Here is a 14324-nt window from a genome sequence, read left to right as displayed (position 1 = left end):
GAAGGTTTGATAGAATTCAGCTCAAAAGCCATCTGGTCCTGGACTCTTCTTTTATTGTATTTTTTCTTAATTTTTAATTTATTTATTTGAGAGTGACAGACATAGAGAGAAAGACAGATAAAGGGAGAGAGAGAGAGAGAATGGGCATGCCAGGGCTTCCAGCCTCTGCAAACAAACTCCAGACGCGTGCGCCCCCTTGTGCATCTGGCTAACGTGGGACCTGGGGAACTGAGCCTCGAACTGGGGTCCTTAGGCTTCACAGGCAAGTGCTTAACTGCTAAGCCATCTCTCCAGCTCCTGGACTCTTCTTTTGGGGGAGGTTTTTTATTATGTTTTCAATCTCCATGACAGTGACGGGTTCATTGAGGTCATTAATCTATTCTGAGATTAGCTTTGATAGATGATATGAATCCAGAAATTTATCCATCTCCTCCACATTATCCAGTTTTGTGGAGTAGAGGTTTTTGAAATAAGTCCTGATTATTCTCCCAATTTCACTTATGATTGTTATGATCTCTCCTTTTTCATTTTGAATTTTGTTAATTTGAAGCTTCTCTCTCTCTCTTTTTTTTTTTTTTTTTTTTTCTTGATCAGATTGGGCAGGGGTTTGTTAGTCTTGTTTATTTTTTCAAAGAATCAGCTCTTTGTTTTGTCAATTGTCTTAATTATTTCCTTGGTTTCCAATTCATTAATTTCTGCTCTGATTTTAATTATTTCTTTCCTTCTAGAGCTCTTTAGGTTGGATTTTTATTGCTTTTCCAGTGCCTTTAGCTGGATGATTTGGTTAATGATTTGGGATCTGTCTTTTTTTTTTTTTTTTTTTTTTTGTATGTACAACTCTATTTTATTGTGCAGGTCACAACAGGTAGCAAGTGATTATATATCCAAACATAAGATGAATATTAATTATTAGACAAAAACATTCAACTTTGTCCCCAACCACAAATTAAACAAGATTCCACCATCTAAACGCTGTGTTTACTGTGGTGCAGTCCTGAGAACTCATACTTTGAAAGTGTGTTAAATACAGAATCCATAACACATTTCTGGTAGCATCAGACATAAAGTACAAGGCACAGGGCTGAGTGCCCTGTGCCCATGAGTCGTCTGTGTGCCACACATATAACAGAAAGACCAATTTAAAAACTTTTCAGACAGTTCAATTGTTTTCCTTAAAAAAATGTTACCACATTCGTCAGAATTTCTTAATTACACATTTGACATTACAAGTTGGTTACAAGTTCTGAATGTTTGTCAAACTTGTTTATAAACAAAAAATCATTTCTGATAATATATTTGCAGTTTTTTCAAGAGCTGTTAAGAGTGGCAACAGTTTGAGTTAAAAACGATAAAAATTTTTAGTAATTAACTTAAAATGCCATTTATTTGAGAAAGCAAAAACTAAAGCATTTTTATTTAGTTCTAATAGTTTATAAAAGTGCTTTACAACTTAATTTCTATCACCTGCATGGAGTGTGAAGATAAAAACAAGCCCCATATCACTGAGAGCCCAATGAAGCATACTCCTGAAACAGTCATAATTCCTGGCTAATTTACCCTGTGCTAGGTACCAAGACATGCTCGTGGGTGTTCAAGGTCACACATATGTGAACACACCATCAGGAAGTGAGGTGCTCTTTCATGTGTGCAACTGAATTCCCTTCAAATCTTGATTCAACATGCAAAGTACACTAGTCAAACTTTCATACCAGGGGCTCTTGCTGCTGCAAACTAATATCAGACATATAAGTCCCTTTTTGCATCTGGCTGGGGAATTTGAATCAAGGCTAGCAGGCTTTTCAAGCACGCACCTTTAAGGTGAGCCATCGCAGCAGCCCACTGGTGTCAAATTGCTCTCTGAAATCCTCACATCTGTGACTTGATCACTGCACTGCTTGCTGTACCTAGAAAACATTCAAGCTGGTTCCTACAAAATCTACTCAGCTCCATTACTGTTGTTAATGCTGAATATGTTCTTTATTCTATTTTTCAGTTGGAAAATGTTCACTTTATTTAACCAGCCATATTGTATTTAGAGGCGAATAGGTGTTTTGGATTTTCTGCCCAGAAACTTCTAGTAAACTACTAGATGAGGCCCTGATTTCATTTTGGTTGGTATGCATACATATTTGTGTGCAATTACCCAGAAAGATGAAAAGCAACCATTAGTAAGAAACCTACCTTTACAACAGGGGAGGGGAATGGAGGATGGGGTATATACACCCTTGTGGTACTCACACAAGGCCCTGGGTTCACTCCCTAGCACCGCAAAACAAACAACAACAAAACCTACCACTTTCTGAACAATCAGAACACCTAATATTTACAGACTGCTTTTTAAAGGATTCATGTTATTTCATTATTCAGTGGTGCATGAGTCATGTTACATTTACTTGAAAAAATGCTCTATTATCTCATTCCTCAGATGTTTTTGTCAGTTAAGGTTATAAGGGATGAGTATCCTGCCTGGCTGGTACCAATCTCTGGAATTCAAAATGTTACTTAGATCAGATGCTCTTATCTTCTTTATTTTTATTTATTCATTTTCATAAGCAGAGAGACAGAGATAGAAAGGGTGCTCCAGGGCTCAAGCCATTGAAAACACACTCACCTGGCTTCATGCGGGTATTGGGGAATATAACCTGGGCCTTAGACTTTGCAGGCAAGTGCCTTAACCACTAAGTTATCTCTCCAGTCCTTATCTTCTTCTGATGGTACAATGGCAAATTGGGTTTTCCAAAATGTCAAAATCCTAAAGAAGTCTCTTTCCAAGAGAACATAAGAAAACTAACACTGTGGAGTAAAATCTATGCTGAGCCTTCTGTCTCCCCTCCATGGTATTTAGAAAACTTGGGGTTATGTCAATAGATTCCCAAAATAAAACTTTATGGAAATATTTAAACTAATTTGTCCACATACATGTTATGTGTATGCCAAGGGCCTCTTTCTACTGCAAGCACAAGATGCTAGAGCCACTTTCTGAATCTGGCTTAGGAATTGAACCTGGGTTGGCAGGCTTTGCAAACAAGCACCTTTAACCAGTGAGACATCTTCCCAGACCAGGAAGTGTTTGCTTTTTTAACAGTGTATTTCAAGAGAACAGGGTGCTTGAATAGGACAAATTACTACTCAAGGGAGAAAATAATGCCCAATGATATTCTTCTCAAGTTGGTACCATTAATTCAAAGAAGCCAAGCTAAACAGGATATGATCTATTTATATGTAATTAACAGGATGAAGCATGTAACAGGATGTTAAGTCCTCCCATCTTTTGGCAATGAATTCAGTAAAATCAACACAAGGATATTTTGGAAAGGCTTAAAGTCACATTCGGAATTAAACAGAAAACTTTCAAAGCTAAAAAAGCAAAATGAAAACTTTTATTGGCTGCTTGATTCTACTAAGTCTAAACAGAAATAATTCAAATGATTAAACCAACAAGGCGCTTCTTTTCAAAACTAGCAGCAGTAATTTGTTGTGCAATGCCTATCTCTAACAAGCTAGTTTTCCTCTGTTCTGCTCCTTCATCCTATGGGTGCTCAGTCTAACAGACTGCCTTCTGCAGCTGCCTCTGGAAGCAGAGAAACCACGGTAAGTAAGAGGAACAAAGTGTGCCTGAAGGGACCTGGGGCCCAAGAACATGTGCTGGGGCTGTGCAGGGCCAGGATGCTTCCATACAGAGGCCAAAAGACTGTTTCCAGGGGGAAAAAGGGTCACATCCTGGCTGTTTGGTCACCCTGAGACTCACAGCTAGCTACCAGGCAGCAGCCTAAAGCTCTTGGGTAGAGGTCAAAACAAACCTTTTGATTACCTTCTGAAAACTTTCATTCTGCTTTTGTTGATGCTTTGTCCATAATTTACTGACTTAATGACACCAATGTATTTAGACCAATTAGGAACAAAGCCAAATTGCATTCTTGGGTCTAATTAGCTGATAACTCACATTTTGCTATTGACTTTGTCATGTAACCTTTAATAAAAACTCATGAGTTGCATTGATTATTCCCCAAGAGATTAGAGACCGATGATAATTCAGATGAACACCTCTGAAGAGATTCGCCAGCTTCCTATCCTGTTCTAGCCAAATGGTTTTGAAAACTTTGGAGAAGGACTGAAATTCCCCACCAATCTGAGACTGTATTCAAGCCTTTACAACATTAACTGGAAAAAACAAGAATCCCAACATGACACCCAAAAGACCTCCATAGATGAAGTCATTGACCAGATGAGCACCATGCGTCATCGCTGCAGGCAGATGCTCCTTAATAGGTCCTTGAAGGCCAAAGAAAAGGGCATTGCTAAATCCATTTTGGAAAAGAATAGGCACCAAGCCTCAATAATATTTCCCAATCCCATGACATTTCAGTGCCCGGAAAGCCTGGTAAGTGTTTGTGAATTTGTCATGATGCTTATGATCTTGAAGCAGTGTCTGAACTCTTTCCAATGGAGTGAAAATGGCTTCTGTTGTCCCTGCAAGTATTGCTTCCACGCCACAGGTTACAAACTCAGGAGCACTGACATGCTTCCAGAGAAGGCAAGATAAATCCTCATAGAGACCAAACATAAGGGCCAGGTGCCGGAGGTGGCAAGCATGCCATTTCAGGATCATGAGGAATCGAGTGCTGAAGAGCTGCTTGACATAGTTCCAGCCCAGCTGTCTCTTCCTTGAAGTCCAATGTGGCCCCTCTATAGAAAAATCTTTGGCTCTCTACACGGTCTTATGTATAATGTTTGTCTTTCTCTGTCTTTCACTTGGTGTCCCAATCTCTAAGTTTACTTTTCCAGTAAAAATTGGTGTTGGTAAAGTGTTGGTCAATGTATCTGAAACAGGCTCTGGCAGAGAATTGGAAAAACAAGAAAATGGGTCGAAGATAATTGTTTTCCTTAAAGGCCTTAAAGAAAGTCAGGCATGTCAGTACACTTAGGAGGAAAGAATGAACCTCCTGGAACAATGTAAACATTGTTATATGACTAATTTTTCTAAATGGTGGCAATTGCAATAGACTCTTTACCAGGAATCCTTACAGAAAAACAACCGAAGTCAGAAATAGTTCAATTGGGGGGACCAAAGTCTAAGTATTGGAGGGACGTGAAAAGGAAAATTCAAAATAAATAATTAAAGGATAAATGGATCTGCTGGATCAGTAATTAATGATGGGAAGCCCCATTTGTGGTTATTTTACCTCTCACCTTTAATAGAGTAATTGAAAATAGAAGTCCAGGAAATCACAAGTGCTTGACTGCACATACATGGGGAAAATGTGAAAACAGTTAATCATTACAAGGGCCTGATGACTTTACTTGAGGTGAATAATTATGGGATTGTATGATGATAAGGAATAACAAAAATTTTCTATGAATTCTGTGAAATTGTACCTTTCTTGAAGTTTGTTCTTGCATGACGTGATCAGAAAATAAAAGACTGAGGCTAAGAGCTGTGGCAAAAAAGAAAGAAAGAAAGAAAGAAAGAAAGAAAGAAAGAAAGAAAGAAAGAAAGAAAGTAAGAGAAAGATGGAAAAACTCAGTTGCCTTCAGCATTAGCCTGTCAGCTTGCACCAGAACTTGACTTCGAGTCATTATTTCAGTGTTCCCTTTCAGACCTCTCTTCGGGGACCCTCCTTTAAGCCAGGGCTGGAACCCGGCAGCCAGGGTAGTGGTTTTCTGCATCAATGGGGGGAAGATTCCATGATACAGGTTTCGAAATCCATCCCTTCCCAACTGCAGGACTGCATCCCGGGTTTTGAGACCATATAGCTGCTTTCTTTCTTTCTTTCTTTCTTTCTTTCTTTCTTTCTTTCTTTCTTTCTTTCTTTCTTTCTTTCTCTCTCTCTCTCTCTCTCTCTCTCTCTCTCTCTTTCTTTCTTTCTTTCAGAGCAACAGACACAGAGAGACAGACAGATAGAAGGAGAGAGAAAGAATGGGTGTGCCAGGGCTTCCAGCCTCTGCAAATGAACTACAGACGCGTGCGCCCCCTTGTGCATCTGCCTAACGTGGGACCCTGGGAACTGAGCCTCGAACCGGGGTCCATAGGCTTCACAGGCAAGCGCTAAACCGCTAAGCCATCTCTCCAGCCCTAGCTGCTGCTTTAAGAGGATCTTCTGAATGGCATATGTGATCGCTACATTGATGAAAGCTGCGCAGCAGCCGCACAAGTAATGCTTCATTTCTCCAATGTCTGTAATGTGAGAAGACAGAACTTGTTTTGAAGATGTTAGGATCTGCGTTCTCTTCGCATGAGCTTCTGAATCCATCATGATGCTTAAGACCTTTCTTCTTCAGGAAGGACTCTTTTCAATTCAGTGAGCTAATCATGGAAAGCACTCAGGAGTAGTGTGGAGTGTAGAAGGTCCTCAACAAGGCTGAACTATGTTATTGTTCCTTTTTGAAGTACTTAGATGTAGAGATGCTCCTCAGGTTGCATCCTGTGCCACCGGCTAAGCCTGGTGTTAAGGATGACAATTTTTTGGTAACTCTCCCAAGTTTTTCCATTGTTATTGGCTTGTCAGGTTTGCTCTTCTATAATTAATTTTAATAAGTGAGTTTCCCATGCAAACTGAGTTTCCAAGTTCAGATCTGCAGTTCCCAAGACAAAGCAGGAAACTAATCTCAGCACACCGTCGGCAGTGGGCACCTGCCCCATGCCTGGAGCTGCCCGCCCGCAGGACGGCCGGCAAGTGAGCCCGCGCTTGCGCAGGTGCAGACCCGGTGGGACCCTCTCTGCCTTTTTTTTTTTTAAATTTTTTAAATTTATTTATTTATTTGAGAGCGACAGACACAGAGAGAAAGGCAGATAGAGGGAGAGAGAGAGAATGGGCGCGCCAGGGCTTCCAGCCTCTGCAAACGAACTCCAGACGCGTGCGCCCCCTTGTGCATCTGGCTAACGTGGGACCTGGGGAACCGAGCCTCGAACTGGGGTCCTTAGACTTCACAGGCAAGCGCTTAACCGCTAAGCCATCTCTCCAGCCCCTCTCTGCCTTTTTTATGAATACATTGAGTGCTATGAATTTTCCCCTGAGGACTGCCTTCATTGTGTCCCATAAGTTTTGGTACGAAGTGTGTTCATCATCATTCAATTCTAGAAATTTTGCAATTTCATTTTTTATTTCATCCACTATCCATTTATTGTTTAAAAGTGTGCTGTTCAGCTTCCAGGTGCCATTGGAATTCTTGGTGGGTCTTTTGTTGTTGATATCTAGCAATATAGCATTGTGATCTGATGTCATGCAGGGAATTATGTCAATCTTCCTAAATATGTGGAGGCAGTTTTTGTGACCCAGTATATGGTCTATTTTAGAGAATGTTCCATGGGCTGCTGAGAGGAACGTGTAGTCTGTGGAATTGGGAAGGAATGTTCTGTAGATGTCTGTTAGGTCTAAGTGATCTATGGTCTTCTTGAGGTCTCTTACCTCCCTGTGAGTTTCTGTTTGGATGATCTGTCTATTAATGATAATGGTATATTGAAGTCCTCAGTTATGATGGTATGGTGGTTATTTCCGTTTTATTGTTAAGTAGGTTTTGTTTCATGAACTGTGGTGCCCCTATGTTTGGTGCATACAGATTTATGATTGTAATATCCTCTTGATGGATCATTCCCTTGATAAATAGGAAGTGGCCTTCTTCATCTTTTTTTGATTATTTTTGGTTTGAAGTCTATTTCATCTGATATTAATGTAGCTATGCCTGCTTGTTTCTTATTCCTGTTTGCTTGGAATATTGTTTTCCACCCTTTCACCCTGAGGAGGTGTTTGTCTTTAGTGGTGAGGTGGGTTTCTTGAAGAGAACAGATTGAGGGGTCTACTTTTTTGATACATCCTATTAGCTTGTGTCTCTTGATGGAGGAATTAAGGCCATTAATATTTAGGGTAATAACTGTGAGATATGATTTGATCCCTGCCATATTGTGATGGTATATGTGGTTTGGTGTTTTCATGGACTTTGAAGTTTTTTGTGACTACTCTGAGTTTGGTTATTATGATCTGCTTCTAGTAGGCATTTGAGATTGATTATTTGTTTCTTCTCTGTGGAAAATTTCCTGAAATACTCTCTGTAGTTTTGGTTTTGTGTTCATATAATTGTAAAGCTGAGTTTTGTCATGGAAAGTTTTTCTTTCGCCATCTGTTATGAGGGATACTCTTGCTGGGTAAAGTAGTTTGGGTTGGAAGCCATAGGTTCTTAGACTTTGCAGTGTTTCATTCCAGGCCCTTCTAGTTTTCATGGTTTCCATTGAGAAGTCTGAAGTAATTCTGATGGGGTTACTTTTGAAAGTGGTGTGTTGTTGTTCCCTAGATGCACTTAGGATTTTCTCTTTGGTGTCAATGTTTAGAGTCTTAATGACAATATGTCTTAGAGAGTTTCTCCTTTGGTCCAGTCTGTTTGGAGTTCTGTTGGCTTCTTGTACCTTGATAGGCCTTTCTTTAACGAGACTGGGGAAGTTTTCTTCAATTATTTTGTTAAAAAAGTTCTCCATGACTTTTGTCTGAATTTCTTCTCCTTCTGGTAATCCAATGATCCTGATATTAGGGTGTTTAAGTGTATCTCACAATTCCCTCATGTTCTGTTTACAGAAACTCTTGAACTTACTGAAATTTTTGAACTCTTGATATGTTTCTTCCATCTTGTCTTCCATATCAGAGTTTCTATCCTCCACATGGCTGACTGTATTCTTGAGAGCTTCTAGAGAGTTTTGGACTTATTCAATTAAATTTGCATTTTGTACAACTTTTTTGATATATCATTTCCATCCCTCTGTCGAGCTCTCTTTTCCCATCATTTTCTGATTTTCTTGATGCTTCTTGGAATTCATCCTTACTTTTGTTTATGTCTTCACTTAGTATGGTCAGCTGATTTTTAAGGTCTTTTTTTTTCTCTCTCCTTCAATCTATAAATTCCCTTTGAACGCTCTCATTTCTTATTTATTTGTTGTAGCTTAGTAATGGTAGCATCCACACTATTATCTGTCCTTTGTTCTTCTTCTGCAAGTTCTACCAGTAGGTTGGTCAGGGTTGCATTGCTCATAGCTTCAATTTGATGTTCTGATCCTAAATGACTCTTCTATGTTTTGGTTAGATGTATTCATTGTAGGACTGGGTGATCTAACTGGATTTTCTTGCATTTGATTTTTCATGTTATTTCTTTACGCTGTGGTCTGCCCATGACAGCACATAGGTGGGTGGATCAGCCTAGGCTCAAGCACAATGGGAATCTGAGACAGCCTGGGGCAGTTGCCAAGAAGCTTGGGCTTTGGCTCCCACTTGCCAAAGCCGCCTATCTACTCCCTAACAGGGATGCCAAAGTTAACTGAATTCTCAAGCAATAATGTGCCAAACCTGCCTGCCTTCTAGCTAGGAGGGGGACTGAGGTACCATGCTCTGAAGCAGCCCAAACTCTGGCTGGGAACACTGGGACCTGGAAACAGTCTGGGCTCCCCTGCCACAGGACAATGGAGGATGTCCAGTATGGCAGACAGGTAGGAAATGGCACCTGAGTTAGCACAAGCAAAAGAAACAGTCAGTGCTTGTGTGGCAGTTGCTGTGGGACTGGGCTCACTAAACGTGCAATGGCAGGAGTAATGTGGGAGAGGGTGCAGAGCAGTTTAAATTACCACAAGCAGTGATTGATTGGTGCAAAATTGGTGCATGATCAGGGCACAGCAGCGGGTACTGCGGCTATTTGGTGGGAGGGGTGGGCCACCTTCCCACTAGAAGATCTGTGATTCCTTGTTTTCCCACCCTCTGTGCTCTCCATGACAAGAAGACCCAGACAACCCTTAATGTCTTGCCTTTCTTTCCTTGGGATTTGCAGCCCAGCTAGGCAGTCGCCATCTTGGCCAGAAGTCTCCCAGAAACGACTATTTCTAAAGAAACTCTTTGCACATGTTGTTTAGCAAAAAAAGGAAAAGCATTTCTCTAAAACCCATAACTCTTAGGTGTTCTCAAACGTTGGTGTTCAAAAGGAAGGTTGCTGTTTGATAAAGATGCATGGAAGGTATCATGTATATAACAACGAACTCTGAATGGAACACAAAGATATGAACAAGGTAGGAATCCAAGTACTTAGTCATGTGTGGTTCATTCTAATTCACCGGGTTAAAATTTTATTTATCTCTTTTTTACGCTATTTGCACACATCAAACAAAGAAGCATAATTTACATACAGAATGAACCCGCACTTTAACACATCTTCTTGGACAATATTTAATACTTAGGTTCACATTTGCAAAACTATTCCTACAATCGTTGCTGACAATTGTAGGTACCTGTGGAGAAAAGCAAAATTACATTACCTATTTGAAACACCAGGGAATTCTGCAGTCATTATGTTTCCTTGAGACAGAGATTGAGAAAGTACAGTCGATTTTTCACATAACAATTACAATTTCTAATAGGAATCCAGTTACATGATAACATGTAGCTAAAAGAAAGGAATGAAGCACTTTTAACACATCTTGCAGAACACTATTGGATGCTTAAGTTCATATTTCCTACACTTTCTACAATCATTGCTGACACTGTAGAGTCCCATGGAGATAAGCAAACTTACATTACATATTTGAACACTAGGGAATGCTCTAGTCATTAATTTATTTTGTGCAATAGCTTGAGAAACTTCGGAAGGTATTGACACAAGATCTAATAGTTCTAATGGGAATCCAGTGACATGATAACATGTAGCCAACGGAATCTCCTGGGCACTGGAGGAACTTGGATGTCACACATGTGCACCAATCAAAACCAACTTGGATGTCACAGTTTTTAGAGTAAAAAGAACTGATCAGAACAAACTTTCATTTGCTATTTCAAACAATATTGTATTCTATAGTCATGATCAGTGACTTGACAGAAGCATGTTCAAGCAAAATGAATTGAATTACATCTTAAGACATCGTCTTAGTAACGAAACATGCAATGAAGCCACACTAGTATCGAATTTGCAAAAGAAAGTATCCCTGTTTGACTAGTGTCCATAAAGGAGCATTTCTAAGGGAACTCTTCGTACATGTTTGTTTAGCTTAATAATGTAATGCATAGAGGACTATGAAACGATACCTCTCTGGTGTTCTCAAACTTTGTTGTTTAAAGGAAGTTTTCTGTTTGATATAGATACATGGAAAGTTTTATGTATACAATAACAATTATCTCTGAATTGATCCCAAAGATATGAACAAGGTAGCAACACAAGTACTTTGTGTTATGTGGTTCATTCTAACTCTCCTGGCTAATATTTCATTTCTCAAGTCGTATGCTTTAATTAGAAAGTAGAAGATGCTATTCGGCAAACATTGTGTTAATAACTGAGCTACCTGAAATGAAAATGAAATGAAGTCACATTTTAACACATCTTGTGTATTGAAAGCTTAGGTGCACATTTGCGATACTCTTCCTACAATCATTGCTAACAATGTAGAGACCCTTGGAGAAAAGCAAACTTAGTTTACTTATTTGAAACACTAGAGAGTTGTGCTGTCATTAAGTTACTTTGTCACAAAGATTGAGAAACTATGGAAGGTATTGACACAAAAACTACTAGTTCTAATGAGAATTAAATGATATGATCACCTGTAGATAAATGAAAAGAGTGAGGCACTGGAGTGGCCTTGGAGGTCAGACTTTATAGGTGAACATGCATTTAAAAAAAAAAAAACTAGGATGGCATAGTTTTGTTGAATAAAAGGCACAGATCTGAACAAACTTTCATGAGCTATTTCAAACAATATTGTGTTCTACAATCATGAGTGACTTAAAAGAAAGAAATTCCAAGCAAAATGAATTGAATTACAGCTTAAGACATTAGATCGTACAAAACAATGCAAAGTAGAGACACATATTGTCCAAAGTATTCCAAATCATAAGCATATGCATGGTGTCCAAAAAGAACATTACTAAGGAAACTCCTCTCACATTTTATTTAGCTTCGAAAAGAAATGCAGTACTTCTGGTTAAGATGGCGGCATAGGTACCACGCCAAAGCAGCCTAGGTGGGAGAGAAGACCAAAAAAAACTCAGCAAGATACAAACTTTTACTAAAAAGTGAGGGGTATAAGAAATTGAAGCAGCAGCAGAGAAGTAGAAGAGATCCAGAGCATCCAGAGCCTGCACAGGCCAGCAAAAGCGGCCCAGCAGCTCCGCCAACTGTAGCAGCGGCGGTGCATCAGAAAACCACCAGACTTGGCACCAGCCTCAGGAAAGGCCAGGTGTGGGGATTTTCCACTCACACCGGAGCTCTCCACAACTCAGGAAACCTGAAGGGAAAGCGAAAGTGAGCAATGAAGGAGCAGACCACAAGGTAGAAGAACATGTGGAGCAGCGAGAGAACCAGAGCAGCTGCAGCTCTCTACACTCCCCCAACACCTGAGCCCAGCTCCAGCAAACAGAGCAGTTGTACGGGGACCTGGCCATGCCAACTTAGGCCAACAGCAGAACCCAAGCAGGAGCAGTCCGGTAGCAACATCAGCGGCTCCAGCACTGGTAACAGAGGCCCCAGCAGCACATTCAGTAGCGGCAGCAGTGGCAGACCCAGCAGCAGCAGCTTCAGAGGCAGCAGCACCAGATCCACCAGCAGCAGCTTAAGTGGCAGCAGTGACAGTGGACCCAGCAGCAGCAGCTTCAGCATCAGCACTGGCTCCAGAAGTGGCAGCTGCAGTGGTGGGCCCAGCAGCAACAGCTTAAGCTGCTGACAGACCCAGCAGAGGCAGCTTTAGCAGCATCAGTTCCATCAGCGGGGGCACTGATCTGCATAGCCACAGTTGCCAGGCTCGGTTTGCCCGGCAGGAAAAGCCAGTGCCCAGCACCAGAAATCAGAACAGCAGCCCAACGACCAGACAGCAACTTGAGTGAGACCAAAATTATCCAAGGTAACTGGGATTGCACCAGGGAAGGGTCTCACTTGGTTACAAGCTAACTTGGATCCCTCAACAAACCAGAAATCTTAACCTCTATGTTGATAGAGGATCTGATTGTTATAATAACTACTCTGGCATACATATTTGGAGCTGGTTTTGATTGAATGGATACAGTGTTTAGTTAAAAAACTTTAGAATCTACCTGTATATGTAATTACAATGATTGTAATGGGGAGGTAATATGATGGAGAATGGAATTTCAAATGGGAAAGTGTGGGGGTGGGGAGGGAGGGAATTACCATGGGATATATTTTATAATCATGGGAAATGTTAATAAAAATTAAAAAAAAAAAGAGGGACAAAAAAAAGAATCTACCTGTATTTTATTCCACTCAGCCTACTTGAATACTCCCATAGCAGGGAAACTCAACCCCTAGGAGCACCTTTGTAGATACTCTGAGAGCCTTAAGGGCCACACCAAACACCTTAGGCTCCTACACTGAAAATATATAGCATCAAATCAATTGATACAGCTAGCTAGAAAATCCAAGCATTAACTTAATCCAAGATGCAAAAATATATACATTATAACACAAGAAACACTAAAAAGCAAGACGATATAAAGCCACCTAAAAGTATTAATGCACCAGAAATGACCTCCAGTGAGAACGAATTAGAGGAAATGCCTGAGAAAAATTTCAAAAGAGATTGTAAATATGTTCAAAGAAGTCAAAGAACAAATCAAAGGAGTCAAAGAGGAACTTAAAGAGGAAATCAAAGGAATCAAAGAAGATGCAGGACACCAATTTCATGAAATAAAGAAGGCAATACAAGACATTAATAAGGAAATAGAAATAATAAAGAAAAACCAGTCAGACTTACTAGCAATGAAAAACCAGTTAATGAAATAAAAAAACTCTGTAGAAATTCTCACCAGTACAATGGATGAAGGAGAGGACAGAATATCTAAGCTAGAACACCAGGTGGCAGATACAATACAGTCCAATAAAGAGAAAGACAAACTTATAGAAAAGTATGAGTGGGGATTTCAAGATATTCGGGATACTATGAAAAGATCAAATATAAGAATTCAGGGCATAATAGAATGAGAAGAATTCTACTCCAAAGGCATAGTAGGTATCTTCAACAAAATCATAGAAGAAAATTTCCCCCAAATTGGGAAAGAGGTGTCAATGCAGATACAGGAAGCCTTAAGAACCCCAGCCAGACAAAACCCAGAAAGAAACTCTCCTTCCCATATTAAAATCAAACTTCCAAACACACACCCCGAAGAAAAAATATTGAAGGCATTTAGAGAGTAAAATCAAGTTACCTACAAAAGCAAGCCTATCAGCAGATTATTCAACACAAACTTTGAAAGCCAGAAGGGCTTGGAGTGATATCCGCCAAGTTCTGAAAGATAACAACTGTCAACCAAGGTTACTTTATCCTGCAAAGTTATCCATTCAAATAGAAGGAGAAATAA

The 14324-nt window shown here is 40.0% G+C and overlaps 1 pseudogene; it reads right to left on the bottom strand.

The window, feature by feature from the left end:
* Positions 1-3961: 3961 nt before the first annotated feature.
* On the bottom strand, positions 3962-6254 carry LOC123453605 (annotated as a pseudogene).
* Positions 6255-14324: the final 8070 nt, after the last annotated feature.

The sequence above is a fragment of the Jaculus jaculus genome, chromosome 12 (genome assembly GCF_020740685.1).
Source record: "Jaculus jaculus isolate mJacJac1 chromosome 12, mJacJac1.mat.Y.cur, whole genome shotgun sequence".
Lineage (NCBI taxonomy): Eukaryota > Metazoa > Chordata > Mammalia > Rodentia > Dipodidae > Jaculus > Jaculus jaculus.
This window is presented reverse-complemented; position numbering and strand designations above follow the sequence as displayed.